Source organism: Vicugna pacos, chromosome 11, assembly GCF_048564905.1.
Source record: "Vicugna pacos chromosome 11, VicPac4, whole genome shotgun sequence".
NCBI classification, from domain to species: Eukaryota; Metazoa; Chordata; class Mammalia; order Artiodactyla; family Camelidae; genus Vicugna; species Vicugna pacos.
Window position 1 is genome coordinate 68,137,274 of NC_132997.1, and position 16,737 is coordinate 68,154,010.

Genomic DNA, 16,737 nt, shown 5'->3' on the forward strand with positions numbered 1-16,737 from the left:
GATAAACAGACTTCAGAGATTATTTCTACATCCTATGAAAGTAACCTTAACCTCTAGAGAGTCTTTAATTTTGATTGGTTGTCTTATTTAGTAATATTATGCCCTGATGATAGTATTTAAGTTGGTATCTCTGTTCCTTGAAAGAAATAAATACTTTTGAGTTTCCTTTGTTAAGTGAGACCCTTTTTTGGAAATTCCCTTTTTTCCCACATTGCTGAAAGTTAAAAGTCAAATAAAATCTATGACTGTTGGATTTCTTCCTTAAACAGAAAGTTTAAACATGTAATTTTATTTAAGTTAACAATGACCAACTCAACAATAATAAAGGTATAATATTCCACATTGTAAATGACCATACTTCAACTAAAAACAAATTTCTTGTAATAAGCTATAATGGAAAAGAATCTGAAATATATATACATACGTATATATATAACCAAATCACTTTGCTGTACACCTGAAACTAACATTATAAATCAACTATACTTCAATAAAAAATAAAATTTAAATAAAGGAATATTTTAATATTAATTTTTTTCCTCAAACAGATTGAAATTAAACAATAATCGATTCTAAAGCTCTTTGTTGTCTTATTTCTATGAGACTCAATTCCAAGATCTAGTCTAATAGGGACTAGGGCTCCATATGTTTCTCACCTTAGGAAAAAATCCTATTGATGATATTTAACAAAGAAAGTAAATTTGAAAATACATTTATTCATTCTAGGAAGAAGGGTTGGCTTAGAAGACCCTTTTTGCTTTTATGTATTTTAATATTTTATTCATTTTTGTTTTTCAATAAATGTGTACTAACATTCACCTTTTAATAGTTCCCATATTTTACTATCTCCATCAACATTTAACTTTTTCCCCATACTCTTAAAGAAATGGGTCTATTTACTGGGAAATAGGTTGACTTTATTTGGAGGGAAGAAGAGATAGAAGTGTTAAGGCTGATTCTTGAGCCCGCAAAGCAACAGCACTGAAAATGTAAGGCATGTGGGTTTCGTTGCTTTCCCAAAAGACCACACATGTTTAACAGGAGAATGAACTACACAGAAAGTGATTTGGCACCAGCTTCCCAACAAGTCTGTCTTTTCTGATTCTAGTCCAAGTAAAGTCAATTACTTGCAGATTTTAGAGTCATATGACTTCAAGGAAAATGAATGATTAGGACCATTGGCATCACAAGAAGGAGAAAGACTGAGTTCTGTTGATCAGCCTGAAACTGTTAATGATTATAAGAACATTGTTATGTGATTTAAACATATGGAAGAGGATTTCAAGAAAATATGGCCCCACCTGAATAGGTATAAATAAGTCATAAATTGGTTATAGACAGTTACCATACATATACTAAGAATTTGGATGTTTTATGCAAATTTCTGTTCAAAGAAAGGAAGGGAAAGAAAGAAAGGGGAAAATAAGGGGCAACTAGCAATGAGACAGAAAAAAAGATGACTTAAATAAATAGGAAGGAAGTCTATGGTATAGCAATCTTTCATGGCCTATAACCTACCAATCACTCCATCAAAGCAATTAGATCAACAGATAACTAGCCATATTAATAAAAACTAATAATTGCAGTGTGCCAAGTACTTTCAATATATTATACTGTTTAATCATCACAACTCCCTGAATAGCTTTTAAAATTAACTTCATCTCAAAGGTGAAGATAAAGCCCAAGAAAGAGTGAATAACTTTCAAAGTGACGTGGTTGGTGAATTGCAAAATTAATTCTTCAATTGAACCAAGCTGCCTAATGACAGTGTCTTTCTTTCCTAATCCTTACAGGAATGGGACAATTAGCTTCTATTAATCTACCTTCTTCAGCTTGTTCGCTTTCCCAGCGTGCTGTAAATACTTTAATGATTGTTAAGTGATGTCTGCTCTCTTCCTGGATAAACTGTTTCCACTAAATTGTATGTACAGTGGTTCTACTAACTTCATTTTCAAGAAGAAAAGAAACAATCTTTAATTAATATATATCCTCCTTCTAATAAAGGCAATTAAATTGCTAATTAGAATCACAGACCTGGGGAGCTCTTAAAAATTCCCATGCCCAGGCTCCACCCAGACCAATTAAATCAGACTTTGGTTAAAACTCCCAAGTGACTTAAACATGTGCCTATAGTTGAAAATATATGTATCTCGTACCTAAATTCGTCTTAATGGAACCCAAGAAAACATTTATTTGGTAGCTACATCATATTTCTGAAGCATTTTGATCATAATACTTTGTCCCAGATACTGCTTTTAAATCACCTTTCCTCCACTCTGAATTCATGTATATGCTCTTGGGATTCCAGAGCAGATCTTACTTTGGGCTCAGCCACCTTTTCCATCATGTCAGGCAGTTAAGACATTCTTCAGTGATGTTTCTACCAAACGACTTATTCTTCTCAGTTTCATGTCAGACATTAACTTGATCATTATAATTTATACGGGCTTTTCTAAGTTACTGACTAATATAAGACAGGGTTGAAACAAGAGTACAACCTGGTGGCATAATGTTAAAGACCTCTCTCCAGGCCGGCATTGATTCACTTATTAATCACCTCCGTTTGCCATTCATCCCGTCTAAATTCTATAAACTTCCATTTCGCAGATGACTTTTAACATCCTGATCATAATGATGAGATATTTTTAAATAGCTTCCATTTAAGAATCTTGTGGGTGCTTCTGTGGCCCGTGTGAAGGATAGCCTCTCTGTTATCAGAACTTCATATCCCAGCTATGACCATCCAGCCTAAAGTTGATCAAATTCTGTTGTCTTTTAATGAGCAACGTTATCTTTTTAAAAGGGCACAAATCTTCTGTCTCAGGCTTGGCAATTAAAACTTGGGAGCAGCTAACAAGAACTGGAATCTCCTTTGGGAGTTAATGAAGATGAAGAATTAGAGACGTGGTCAGAAGTATCAACAGCCGCTTAAACACTGAAGGTGGCTGGCTGTGTTTGCAGTGTCAGTGTGAGTGAGGGTCCTAGTTACAGACGCACCTCTCCAAGGCAACAGACAGATCCACATCACCAGTTAGGGAGAATAGTCTTTTTTACTCCAAGGGGGAAATCCAGACAAGAATTTGAAATCCTCAGAAAGGGTAAGAAAGCAATCTTGAGAAACTCCCCAAAATAGCTACAGCAAAATGAAAGTGACCATCTACCCGTCTATAGAATAAAGTCATATTTTGGTCAGCTGGATCCTAAATTAATAATCTCTTTTTGTATTTTATGAAACAGCTAAATGCTTTATTTCTGACTTGTCTCTAAAACTTTGGGAGAAATGTGCATGTGTGTATATGTGTGTGCTGAAAATTTAAACAATACAAAAGTGGATACTGAAGCCTCTTCTATCTTTTCCATTTCCTAGAGGTAACAATGACTAAACATTGAGTAGTTACGTTTCAACTACTTTACCATGCATACAGAGATATGGTTTTATAATACAAATAAAATAATACCATTCAACAATGTGCCTTTCTATTTTGTAACAAATCATACCCTTCTTATCTGAATATATAGGTCAACTTTTTTTTTTTTAAGAATTGCAAATCCAGCATGTGGTAACACCTACATTCTTCCTGGATGACCTGTTTCCACTAAATTTCATGAACAGTAGTTAGTGTTTTTCCATGTTTCTCTATTTCATGAAACACAATATTGAAGTTTTATATATGAATTTTTAAACAAGTGTGGAAATATTTGTTAGGATACATCCTAGAACTAAAAGAGATCAACAAAAGAGACATTTAAAATTATAATAGCTATTTAAATATTTGACAATTTGTTAGTACTTATTGGTGTTTGACAATTTAATTAACATTTTTAAATTTGAAATGTTCAAGAAATAATAATTATAGCTTTGATTTATTATTTAATTATCGGTAAGGTTAATCTTACCATGACAGTTATGTTCATATTATTAAATTATTTTTCTACCTATTTATTTGTTTTCTTCATTGGCTTATAAGTTTCTTTATATACTATTGATCTTTACTTTTTGTATCTAGATTGCAAATTTTTTTCTCAGTTGTTATTTCTCCTTTAACTTTATTTATGGTTTCTTTTGCCCTAACAACATTTTAAATTAGTCTTATCAATCTTTACTTTCTTTTATAATTTATGGGCTGATACCATATTTAAAAGAGGTTCTCCATCCCTAATAATGTAAAAATATTTTTCTACATTTTATCTTTTAATGTAGTTTGCATTTTTATTTAGATAATTTGCCCACCTGGAATTTATTCATGAATGATCTGAGGATCTAATTTATTCCAAAATTGGTTCATAAATAATTTTATTTTTAGATACATGCTTTATTGTGTGGTGGTTAATAGCACAGGGTTTTTCAGTCACAAGGCTCTTGACTAGAAACACAACTCAGCCTTTTTTGTACCTCTTGGCAAGTTATTTTCTAACTGCTAATCCTTTCATTTGTAAAACGTGGACACTTCACTACATATCTAGAGGAGCCATGAAGAATAAATGAGGACATCCATGAAAGGACTTAGCAAAGGATTGGGGCATGAAAAGAACATAATAAATATCACCTATTCTCATTATCATTATTTTATTTTGAAATAAGCAATCATAGGGTCCGGTTTATTTTCTCAATTTTATCATAATTACAGCATTATTTGTGAGTTTATCTGTAAAATTTTTGTCTCCTCCACTAGATAAGCTATAAGCATTTTAAGAGCAGAGACTCCATTTCTAGCACAGTGCCTGGCTCACTGCCAGTGCTCAATCAATATTCCACGAAGAATAACTGCAATATGTGTTGCACATTTAACTATGCCTTGAAATGATTTACTTTTTAGAACAATCTTACAAGGTAAATGTAAGATTCCCATTTCACAGATGAAAAAATTGAGCCCAGAGTCAATGAACTGGGGCTGAGGATGCACGACATAAATCGGAGGCTTGGTATCCCTATTGCTGGTAGCAGAGGCGTGACTGGTTCTGGATGGGGCATATGTGTAAGTGTGGGTCTCAGCTTGGCACTTCTCAGGGCGACCTGCCCAGTATGACTTCTAGTACATCCAGTCTTAGTGGTTTCCTTTACAGAAAATGGAACTAGGTCCTGCACCAAGCAAGACAACAAATTTTGTACATGTCCCTGAGAAGCTAAAATAGATCCTCATTGCCCCTGTATGGTAGTAGTCAAGACTTACTCTCTGCATATTGGATCAGAATTCCATTCTGGCTAGTGGCCAACTCTCCAATAGATTAACAAACAGGTTATAACCTAGTTTCAGAAAGGAAAAAGTGAGTAAGTGAAAGAACTAACACCACTACAAGATGAGTTATGTTTTCCTGTATCTGCAGGCTTTCTGCTTGTCCTGGCTTCCTGCTGCACATTTATACAAGACTGGCAGCAAAACAAGACTTATCAGGAAACTGAAACTTGCAACCAAACAGGAAAGGCCACCAACTAGATAGCATGCCCCAACACTGCTCTGTCAGCATCACATCTCCCACAATTACCTATTCACGACAAATACAAATTTGAATCCATAGCAATGTGAAGTTTATTTCATGCCATCTATTCGAGAGTTCTTGATAGGAAATTCTACATGCGGTTTTTCCAGTAACTTTGTGGCACTGGGAGTCTTTTAATGTCTCTGGGAATAATATGTCTGCAAAGCTAACCTTAAAGAGACTTTTAAGGCAAAAATAAATTTTGTCTACGTGAGAGAAGTGCATGTTGGAAAGGAGGCAACATGGCTACTCATGGTGACTAAAAGGGGCAAAGGGCTGCCAGTGACCCTCATGGAGGCATTTCAGAAGAAAGAGATGTACAATCCAGGCTGAGGATGGTGGTGTGGAGAACTCTAAGACTCTCTCACTCATGGAGAAGGAAGTTATCAGTGGAAGTAGCTCTAGGAAGTCACCAAAGGAAAAAAATCACTAGGCCAAGACATGGAGACAACCTAAACGTCCATTGACAGATGATTGGATAAAGAAGTTGTGAGATAGATAGATAGATACATACATAGATAGATACATAGATAAATAGATAGATACATAGATACATAGATATAATGGAATACTACTCAATCATAAAAAAGAATAAACTAATGCCATTTGCAGCAACATGGATGGACCTGAGATTGTCATCCAAAGTGAAGTAAGCCAGAAAGAGAAAGAATAACACATGATATCACTTATACGTGGAATCTAAAAAGGAAAAAAAAAGACACAAATGAACTTATTTACAAAACAGAAACAGGCTCACAGACATAGAAAACAAACTTATGGTTACCAGGGGTCATAGGGGGTGGGAAAGGATAAATTGGGAGTTTGAGATTTGCAGATACTAACTAATATATATAAAATAGATAAACAGCAAGTTTATACTGTACAGCACAGGGAACTATATTCAACATCTTGTAGTAACCTATAATGAAAAATAATATAAAAAGGAATATATGTATGTATATTATGACTGACGCATTATGCTGTACACCAGAAATTGACACAGCATTGTAAACTGACTATACTTCAATAAAAATGGGGAAAAAAATCACTGGGAAGTATCTATGGAATGAAAACAAATGGAGTCAGAAACCATACCTCCTGCTCCAGATGCCCATCTGCTAAGGCACAGAACAAAGGACATAAACAGAATGCATCTGAGTTCTTAGTAAAGGAGGCAAGCCTAATACAATAAACATCAGTAATAAGTATTATTTTATTAAATGGAATTCACAACCAAAATGTGATAATAGGAGGACATTCCTTCAAAAGCATAGGTCTGATGAGAATTATTCCAGGTCAGCTGGGGTAAGGGGGGGAGGTGGGACAGAGGTCTTGGAAGTGAGTTTATGAACAGTCTCAGAAGATATCTGGCAGGACCTAGAGCAGACCTTTGTCACACAATAGGCACAACACACATATTCAAGTTAGGAACGTTTTTGGCTGCAAATAAAAAAACTAACAAATGGTGAGTTAAACTCTTTTTCCACGCCACTGCATTTGACAAAATAACCTTTGTTACTCAAGCCTTCCTGTCTACATTTCAGGTAAGAAGAAACAGACAGGTGATGAACAGAAACCAAAGGTTGCTGCTTGCTTTATTCAACAGGGGATTCTCTCCCCCAGGGTTGTCTGCTATCTCTGGTGAAAAGAGCATTGTCATAGGCCATCCCTTACTACCAAGAAAATCTAGTTGTTTAGCTGGTCTCATTCTTACTCTGAAAAAAAATTATTATGCTAGTAAAGGAGGAAAAAGATACTGGGCAGACAAACTGAGTATCACAATAGGAATTAACATTTTAAATAAATCATGTAATTATTATTTAGTACTTAAACTGAATTCTTTTCCTCTATATGAAAACTATGTTTAAAAAATATAACCAGCTAAGATATACCATGATTTTTGTTAGTGTATTTTGACTGTTTCTCAGTTTAAATAATCTGCTAACTTCAAAATTTTTTAATTGGCGTGGGCCTCTCTCAATCTCTGAAAGATATAAAGATGGTAGGTTATAAAGGTTTACATATCACAGAGTGAAATGTGGTGGCAACAGAAAACCTCTCCTATCTGGATACTTGGTTGAATTAGTTAAAGCAGAGAATTGAGTACATTTATGACCTTAGTTTTGAAGCTTAATTTCAGCTTCAAAGAAAGTAAAACTAAAGAAAATGAAAGATATTCCCAGGATAAATTATAATCCACAAAGAGGAAACAGACCAAAATATGATCAACTCATCTTTGACAAAGGAGCAAAAGTAATACAATGAAGAGAAGAAAAGTCTTTTCAACAATTGGTGCTGGAACAATTGGACATCCGTATGTCCAAAAATAGTGAATCTTTAAACAGACCTTATACCCTTCACAAAATTTAATTCAAAATGGATCACAGACCTAAATTTGAGATGGAAAACTGTAAAACCCCTAGATTTCAGAGGAGAAAATCTTGGGGATGGCACTGGTATTTTAGGACAACACCAAAGGCATGAGCCATGAAAGAAATCATTGAAAAGCTGGACTTCATTAAAATTTAAAAACTTCTGCCCTACAAAAGGCACTATCAAGAGAATGAGAAGACAAACCATAGACTGGAAGAAAATATTTGCAAAAGACATATCTGATAAAGGACTGTTATCCAAATATTTAAAAAAAAAACTCTTAAAACTCAATGATAAGAAAACAAATACCCTGACTAAAGAATGAGCAAAAGACCTGAATACATGTCTCACCAAAGAATTTATACAGATGGCAATTAAGTATATGAAGGATGCTCAACATCGTATGTCATTAGGGAACTGCAAATAAAACAGCAATGAGGTACCACTACATATCTATTAAAATGGTCAAAATCCAAAACACTGACAACACCAAATGCTGATGAGGTTGTGGAGCAACAGGAACTAATTGCTAGTGAGAATGCAAAATGGTACAGCCACTTTGGAAATGTTTGGCTGTTTCTTACAAAACTAAATTTACTGTAACAAATGTATCATACTGGTGTGGAACGCTGATGGAGGGGGGTAAACTGGGGAAGGGGGTATGGGTATATGGGAACTCTCTGTACTTTTCTCTCAATTGTGCTGTGAACCAAAACTGTCCTAAAAAATAAAGTTTGGTATTTTTTTTTAAGCCAAAAAAAAAATTGGAAGGAAAGGTAGGGACCTCTCATGACCTGAGAATCTAAAATGTAAGATGGTTTAGAAAGATGGAATATACTTAAAGAAATTTAGACAGCAAAGTCATATGAGAAATAAAGAAGGCAGCTGAAGAAAGCTCTGGGGCCAGATAGGAAACTCTTTATTATATCCTGATTTTTAGAGGGCAGGTAGAAAACATGAACAGAAAATGCATGTCAAAGATACACAAAGGATTTCTTAAGAAAAGTCTCAAAAAGCTAGAGCTCAGGCAAAATCTGGGATTAAAAAATCTAAAAAATGGAAAACAAAATCATCTCACATCTTTCTTTAATTTTAACATGGATACTTTTATCAATTCACATGACTTTAAATTTAAAAGTCTAGAAATTATGTAGTGTTGTGAATAAATGATATTTTTATGGCATGTATAGGAAACATTCAGAAAGTCTCTTGGGGGTTTGCACAGAGATCACTTAACAATAATCAATCACACTTAACATTTTGCTGTCCCTCCTACAAGTCTTCTTAAAATATTTGAACTGCTGTCAAACAAAAAGATTTGATCAGTTTCAAACTCTTTAACTTCTCTTCCCTCTTTGACTGCTAATTTTTTTTCTTAGCACTTACTACTACTTAACATAATACATTTTATATATAATTTATTTTTTAGCCTTAAAAATAGTTTCTTGTTTAAAATATTTCTCATTTATTATTTATCTCCCCTATTAGAAAATAAATGTAAGGACAGAGAGTTTTTACTGCTTTAATCCCAGAGCCTAGACTACCATCTGAGCAAATAGAAAATATTTGTTGAAAGGTTTGACAGACTGACCAAATGAGTGGAATGTTTCCATGTAGTTTCAGAGGCTAAAATTGGTACCACACAGAGACAAATCTGGGGTCCACAGAAGGAAGATCTTTGTAATTAGAGATCTGCAACCCTAGAATAGGAGCCTAGAATAGGAGGCAGAGTCCCCATCATTGTAAGAGGCTAGATGACTGGGAGACGAGGTGTAAGTTGAATTCAAAGACCGCTAAACAGTTTTTCAGCTCCAAGATTCTACGCTTTTCAATAGCGACTTTCCCGGTAACCAGAGAATGAAGAGAGTTCACATGTTTTGAGCAATAGTCCATATGTATGGATCTGTACTGAATGATGGATGCTTATGAGCTGGGGGAGAGAGCCCCAGGGTCTTGCTGCATGATCATATTGAACAATTTCCTAGCCAGTGTCTTCAGCCATTGTCTTGGATGCTGACATAGAGAGCTTGCTCCCCACATCTGAGGCTGGCATAAACTAGGAATGATGGTAAATACTTAGAAGAAAGACTAATTCTAAGAGATCTCAACCAGCTGGAGCAAAGTAGGTGGTGGCAAGGGTGAAGGAGAAGTCAGAACTAGCTGTTTGCAATTATGCAAGCTAGGGGTTGTGTTCAAGGAGGAGGTGAAGGGGACACAGGGATGCTTCTCAACACTGTGACTCATCAGAGAGGATGAAGAAGTCTTTGCTGGATTAGAGAAGATCCAATAAGATATCGTGAGCCTGATAAGGTTGAAGGAATCAAAACTGGGACAAGAGTGTGAGAGAAAAGATGCAGGAAAAAGCTACATCTTTAGAACTAAGAGTGAGTATGAGGTTCTCCAGACATAGAGGACACGCCTGCACTTTCAGGTCGAGCTGAAGTTGCAGCTCCTCTGGGAAACCTTTCCTAACTTCTTCCACTCCCAGATGCTGACTTGGACAGCCAGTGACACACATGGGCTGTGTGTGCTGGTATAGTGTCTTCTCTTACCTCTATTACAGCCCTTACTGTATGATATCACAATCATCAGATTTTTTGTCTCTCTCCCCATAAGCACGCACAATTCGTAAGGGCAGGTTTGAGCCCTAGTCACTGTCATAATCCCAGCACCAAGCTCCAGGCCTGGTCCATAGAGAACACCTCAGAAATCCTTGTTGAATAAATAAAGCAGCAGTGTTCCATGCTACACAACATAGTGACGACACCACTGAAGAGCACCAAAACCAAGGATACAAAGGGAAGTAAAAAAAAAAGTGAAGAAGAATAAGAAGAAAGAGGAGGAGGCTGGAAGGGGAAGAGGATGATGAGAAGGGAAGAAAGAGGAGGAAGGACTGCTTCAAAGAATAGAAGCAGGAGTCAACCTTGCCTCACGAACATCATGACAGACGTGGGGCCCATCCCTCAGTTGAGGCAGAAACACAGAAGAGTAGGGAGGACCCCAAGAACTTCCAGTCCCTGTCGGCGGAACCCTACAGTGGCAACAGCGGCAGCTTCATGAAGACCCAGTGTGGCCACCTGGGATTTCTCCATGGGATGTGTTCATGTAAGCCTCTGTTCTCCCCTGCCGAGTCAGGGCGAGCAGATAACACCCTCAGAAGAATGTGAGGAACAATGAGATTTGAAGGGAAGAAACTAAAAGAGCTAGAGATTGAAAGAGGACCCAATATGGCACCTGGTGATCTAGGTTTGAATCCTAGCTCCCCGATTTACTTGCCAAGTGGGCTTTAGCAAATTATTGCATTTCCTGTAGCCTCGGTTTCCCTACCTGTAAAGTAGCCATAATAGCACCTTTCTCTTGGGGTTGCAGTAAACATTCAGTGAGATCATACCAGTTAAGATAAAGCAGCCAGCCCAGTAGGCTCCCTGTACGTAGCAGACTCAACAAATATTTGTTTCCTTTCTCCCTCTTGGTTGCAGAGAAGGTTTCTTTTTCTTTTTCTTTTTCTTTTTTTTTCTTCAGACGGTTGGGATTCAAGAAGAACAAACTAGGAGGGGAACAGCTGCTCTACAGGTGGCATGAGACTTGGAGGGACCTATCACTGGAACCTGTCTTCCGTGCTCTCCTGTTTTCTGCTTCTTCTCCAATGACATGTGCAGTCAGAGAGAACCTGCCTATCAAAACGTACACGAGACAAAAGTCAAGTTAAGTAGAATCCAAAAAGATCGTCGTCCACCAGAGGAAAAGGTGAGATTTAAGGGGTATAATATAAAAGAGTAAGTGTAAGCTCCCACACTTGGCTCCAACAACTCAAGTGTATAAAGATAAACATCATACCCAGGTCGAAGAGTCTTACCCCACACTCAACTCGAATCTGCATGTCAGGATAAGATGCTTCTAAGGTTCCTTTCTAGTCCTCCATTTATATACAAAAAACTTAGCATTCTTATTTTCTGAATTTAAGTTGAAAATTGTACTTTTGATATGGATTACACTAATGTGTATGTAACATGAACCCTTAGCCAAGCTTCACTCTATGAAATTTGGCACCTTAGCTTGAACATAAATTTATGGGAAAAGTGAAATGAAATCTGTGCCTGAATGACTCAAGTAGATGAAATGGTCTCTTTCATTTTCCCCAAACGGCCCAAATGTCTTCAGGCTGTTCTACATAACACAGCCAGGATGACTTAGAGGAGAGAGCAGCATGTCCCGTCCTCAGACGTGAGTCTCTTATTTCTGAGAAATGCTTTCTTCTAAGTAAGAAAGACACCGAGATGCAAGACTTGAAATCCTGCAAAAAAATTCTGAGAGTAAACATAATGATGAGTAAGCAAATGTCAAATGTTACTGCTATTATAGAGCTGAGAAACACACCATAAAAGGAAAGGTCTCTGCCTAACGTGAAAAATGAAGAATATTGTTAGTTTCTTCAGGGTGATTTTGGAGATATATGAATGCAACAATCCCATCCCGCCTCCCCCGGAACTAGAGAATAAGGAGAATTAAGTTGCCCTTTGAAAATGAACTTCACTTTTAAGATAAACAGGAAAAAAATATTCTAAGTCCATAAAAATAAGAAGTTCAGTGGGAATGGCTATCTAGATGAAGGAGGGATAACAGTTCAAGCAGGGCAAGAATGTAGCAACTCTGATGGGGTGGAATATTTAGAGAAGTGTGGTCTGGAGAAGCACAAATGAGACAAGGAGGATCATTAGGGTCAATGTGGCTAAGGTGGCCCAGAATTAGGCAAGCAAGCACCCAGCACCTAGGTCATCTCCCTAAATACTGAAATACTAGAAACTGCATTCTTGGCAAGGGATGTCCCTCCTTGTTAGATAAACAGTGGGCTACTTAATCTATGGGGGTTGTCAGTAAAGCTAATAATTTGGGTTTACAGTGTTAAGCTCAGAGCCTGGGCTGAATATTGGATGCTCTGCGATGGTGATTCACTTTGATTTGCCAAATATTGAGCCCATCTTTCCAGTATCATACCAGGTTCTGAGAAGAGTGATGAACAAGACAGAAATCCTGTTCTCATGGAGCTTGGGATCCAATTTTATCCTGGAGGATTTCTTCGTAGACAGTCATTTGCCTCCCCAAGCAACCTTAATATACCAAGCATCTTCTTTCAGAGCCTAACAGATGTTAAATCTGGTTAAAATTTCCCAGGACACTGATGACCCATCAGAGTCCAGTCATGAAAAGCCAGATTGTACACTCCTGCCTCACAGAGAGCTCTTTTCCCTCTTTTCCAGGGAAGGTGATGAATGTGTGGTATTTTGTAGCCCTAAGCTATGACATGAGAGAAAAGATGACTTCGTTCAAGAAGAGACTGGAGAAAATAAGTACGTTAGACATGGTCCTAGGGGATGAGTCTACAGGAAGCTCCTGCAGGGGGTAGGGTGGAGGATGAGGGAGAAACAACAGCTTCTGTTGGTGGTTGACTGCAAGGAACACAGGGTGCCCTCTCTTCAGACATCTCTTAATGCACAGACATCAAATACTGGACTGGATTCCCCAGGGCTTATAAACAGGGGCTCATTCTCCCTGAGGTTCTGGTACAGCCCCACCAGGCACGCATGGGCTTACAGCCCAGCTAACTGTGGTACTGCAGCTTTGGTTGAGGATTTCTTCATCTGCAAATACCTTGTACCTAACTGCAGTAGCTGTATTAATCACCCAAGAATAAGAATAACAATACATCTGCTTCTCTGTTAGACAGGATGATCACTGTGAGAATGAGTCTGCAGGGGGGTGAGAGAAAGAGGGAGGTAGATTACCATGGCCAGAGATTCAAGCAAAACTCTCTCAACTCAAAGGCTTTCTCCTACGCAACCCTCAAATTAAGCACAGGAGTCCAAATGTGTTAACAGCAATCGACCTTTGGAAAGAGTCTTAGCAGGCTGATGTCACTGGAGAAAGGATGCTTTATCACTGCATGTGTGAAAAGAACCTGTACTGACTCCTGATTGGGCTGAATTAGAGCCTCAAGACACTCAGCTAGGGAAACTAATAAAAGGCAGGAGGCCAATTTGAACCCAAGTCCAGTGGAGCCCAAAGCTCATGACACTGTACTGTAGCACCCCGGCCTCTGTGGTGTGGAAGAATCCACCACGGGCGCAATCATTAGTGGGAAGGAGAGGAAGTATACCCTAACCAAGGGGACTGCAAGGGCCCCCTCACAGGCACAGAAATCCAAGGGCAGGGCATGCCCAGGAACAACCTGCCCAGTTAAACCTTCCTCAACCCCACCTTCCAAACCTGGACCCACACCTGGAGTCACGATTAGTCAGCAGATAAGACCCCAGTGCCTTCCACTTGAAGGCTTTCCAGTGTGGGAGCAAGGACCAAGGCAGGTCATTGTGAATACCTATGGCAGAAGGTGACTTGGAGCAAATTAAGAAGCTAATACTGTCTACAGATATTCTGGTCTGCTTATTTATTCAACTAACACATAAGTAGGCAATGTACAATGTATGTCATTCATTCAACGACTACTCAGTGAATGTCTGCCACCTGCCAGGCACTGTGTTATGTGCAGGTGACACAGTGGTGAACAGGACGGAGAGTCGCTGCACTATTCAATAAATGTTGCAAGTATGTATGAATTAATGAGCACAGCTAAAGATGTGCAGAGCTTCAAGGGTGCTGGCTATGCTTCAAGAGATGTGCCCTTTGGCCAAAAATAATACATGTTTCTGGGAAAAACATTTGATTATCTCACTATTTCTCATCTAAGTGTCCATATACCTTGGGCAAATTTGGCTTTGAGTTCTGCTCCAAAAGAAGCTATTCCATTGTACCTCTATTGAACGGGGCAGGTTTCATCAAGCATCAGCTACCACCTGCTTCTTCTCACCCCTGGTAAACTGACACCTGGAAACTTATCTAACCAGCTTTGATTTAAAGTGGGAACAGTAAACAAACGGATGAAACATCTACACTGCAAAAAAATTAAAAAAAAAAATAAAAGCCTCTTTTTACTTTCAAGAAAAGATACGGTATGACCTCTGTATCAGTCAGGGGTTCTCCAGAGAAACAGAACCAATAGGATATAGGTTTCCTCTGCTATCCGAAAGTACAGCATTCCTGTGAAACATTTTGTAAGTCAAAATGACATAAAGAGATGAAGCAATTACCTGAGGACATACCTTGCTGGCAGATGCACAAAATAAATTGAGATAAAGCACAGATGCTCACAGACACAGTTCAAAGCTGTGGTGACTGGATGCTGAGATGCTGAGTGTAGTTTCTGAGGAAGGAGCTTGGCAGTGCCCCTCTGCTGCCCGAGATGCTCACTGCTTCTTCGTTCCCTGCAAAACAAACGCTGAGCATTTTCACTTTTTGCTTTTTCTAAAAAGCAAAAATCTTATTCAGATTTTTTTAGGGAAAACAAGTACTAATGTAGGTCTTTTGTAAAAGCAAAGTGGCATAAAGTAAACTTTCGAAAAGCAGGAGATACCCACATGTGTGTACTTACAGAGAGAACTTTATTTTAAGGAGTGGCTCATGTGACTGTGGACATGGCCAAGTTTTAAATCTGCAGAACAAGCTGGCTGGCTTGAAACTCAGGCAGGATTTCACCCTATGTTACAGTTGTGAGGCAGAATTCCTTCTCCAAGAAATCTGCTCTTTAGGCCTTCAACTGATTGGGGGAGGCCCACCATATCATGGAGGGAAATGGCCTTTACTCAGAATCAACTGATCATGATAATCTCATCTACAAAGCACCTTGACAGCAACAGCTAGATAAGTTATGTTTGACCAAATAACTGACCAAGTTAACATAAAATTAACTCTTACAACCCGTTAAGCAGCCAAAGCTTTTGGTTAAGTTACTGTTTTATATTTCTCAGCAATAGTTCCAAACAAAGTCTCCAAAACTTACTGAGAAAAAAAAAATGAAACAAGTGAAATTAGAAAGACAGAACAAAAGTTACGTTTTTACTGTTTGTAGAGACTCAGCTCAAAAAGCTCCTGACATTCAAGGGATTGACTGCATGATATTCACCAAAATAAACAACACTCAAAATAGCCAGCCTACTTACTGCTGTCATTATAATAACCAGGATACCAGCAGAGATGCTGGCTCTCTCAGCAAAATCAGACCGAAAGAGGCTATAAAAGGATATACAGACTATAGGAATTAAGGAGAATAAAGGAGGCTAAGAGGAAGAGGAGATGAAGAAAGAGGAGAAGGAGGAAGAGGGACTGAGGGGAGAGAAGTGGAGGAGGAATAAAGGAGGCAGAAGAGGAGAAAAAAGAGGGAGGAGCAGAGCAGGAGAGAAGAAAATCCTAGGGAGAGAAAAGACTGTTTTGAATTAGGATGTGGGTGTGTCCGTGTGCGTGTGCGTGTGTGTGTGTGTGTGTGTGTGTGTGTGTTGGCCAGAGCGCTGAGTGATGGCTACAGCGTCCAGCGGAGGGTGGCTGGCAGTGTGAGATCGGTTGGAGAAAAGCAGAGTAAGTTCTGCTCTTGTCTTGCCCCCTCCATCCTCCTAGGACAGTCACTGCCTGCTGCCTCTCTGCAGAAATCTGCAAGAATGGCCACGGCGTGGATGTAGGCATCTTTGGAAAGAAAGTCACGGCAGAGCACAAGCCCAGCTGGGGTAAGAAGATAAAGGAAACGGATGAGACTAAATGGCTTCAGGAATCCACCCTACCCCCTAGAAGTACCCAGTTCCTGTGTTTTTCAAAACCCCCTCTCCCCACCCATTCTCTCTCAGGGTTCAAAGACAAATGATGATTGATGGGTTGCTGAAGGGTTGCTGGTGGTTGATTCCAAAGGAGATTGATTAACTGTGATTTTTTAAATCCCAGGGCTCATATCCTTCTCTCTCCTTGAACTTCACAAACCAGAGTAGCATTTCTCAACCTTGCAGTCCA

At 38.4% G+C, this 16,737-nt stretch overlaps 1 protein-coding gene across 1 annotated transcript in view; it reads right to left on the reverse strand.

Moving 5' to 3' along the window:
• CH25H (cholesterol 25-hydroxylase) overlaps window positions 1–16,737 on the reverse strand; it is a 219,663-nt gene that overhangs the window by 154,118 nt on the left and 48,808 nt on the right. Inside the window, exon 4 of the mRNA XM_072971583.1 lies at window positions 15,006–15,167. The gene's annotated coding sequence lies outside the window, so the exon portion shown is untranslated. The remainder of the gene's footprint in view (window positions 1–15,005; window positions 15,168–16,737) is intronic.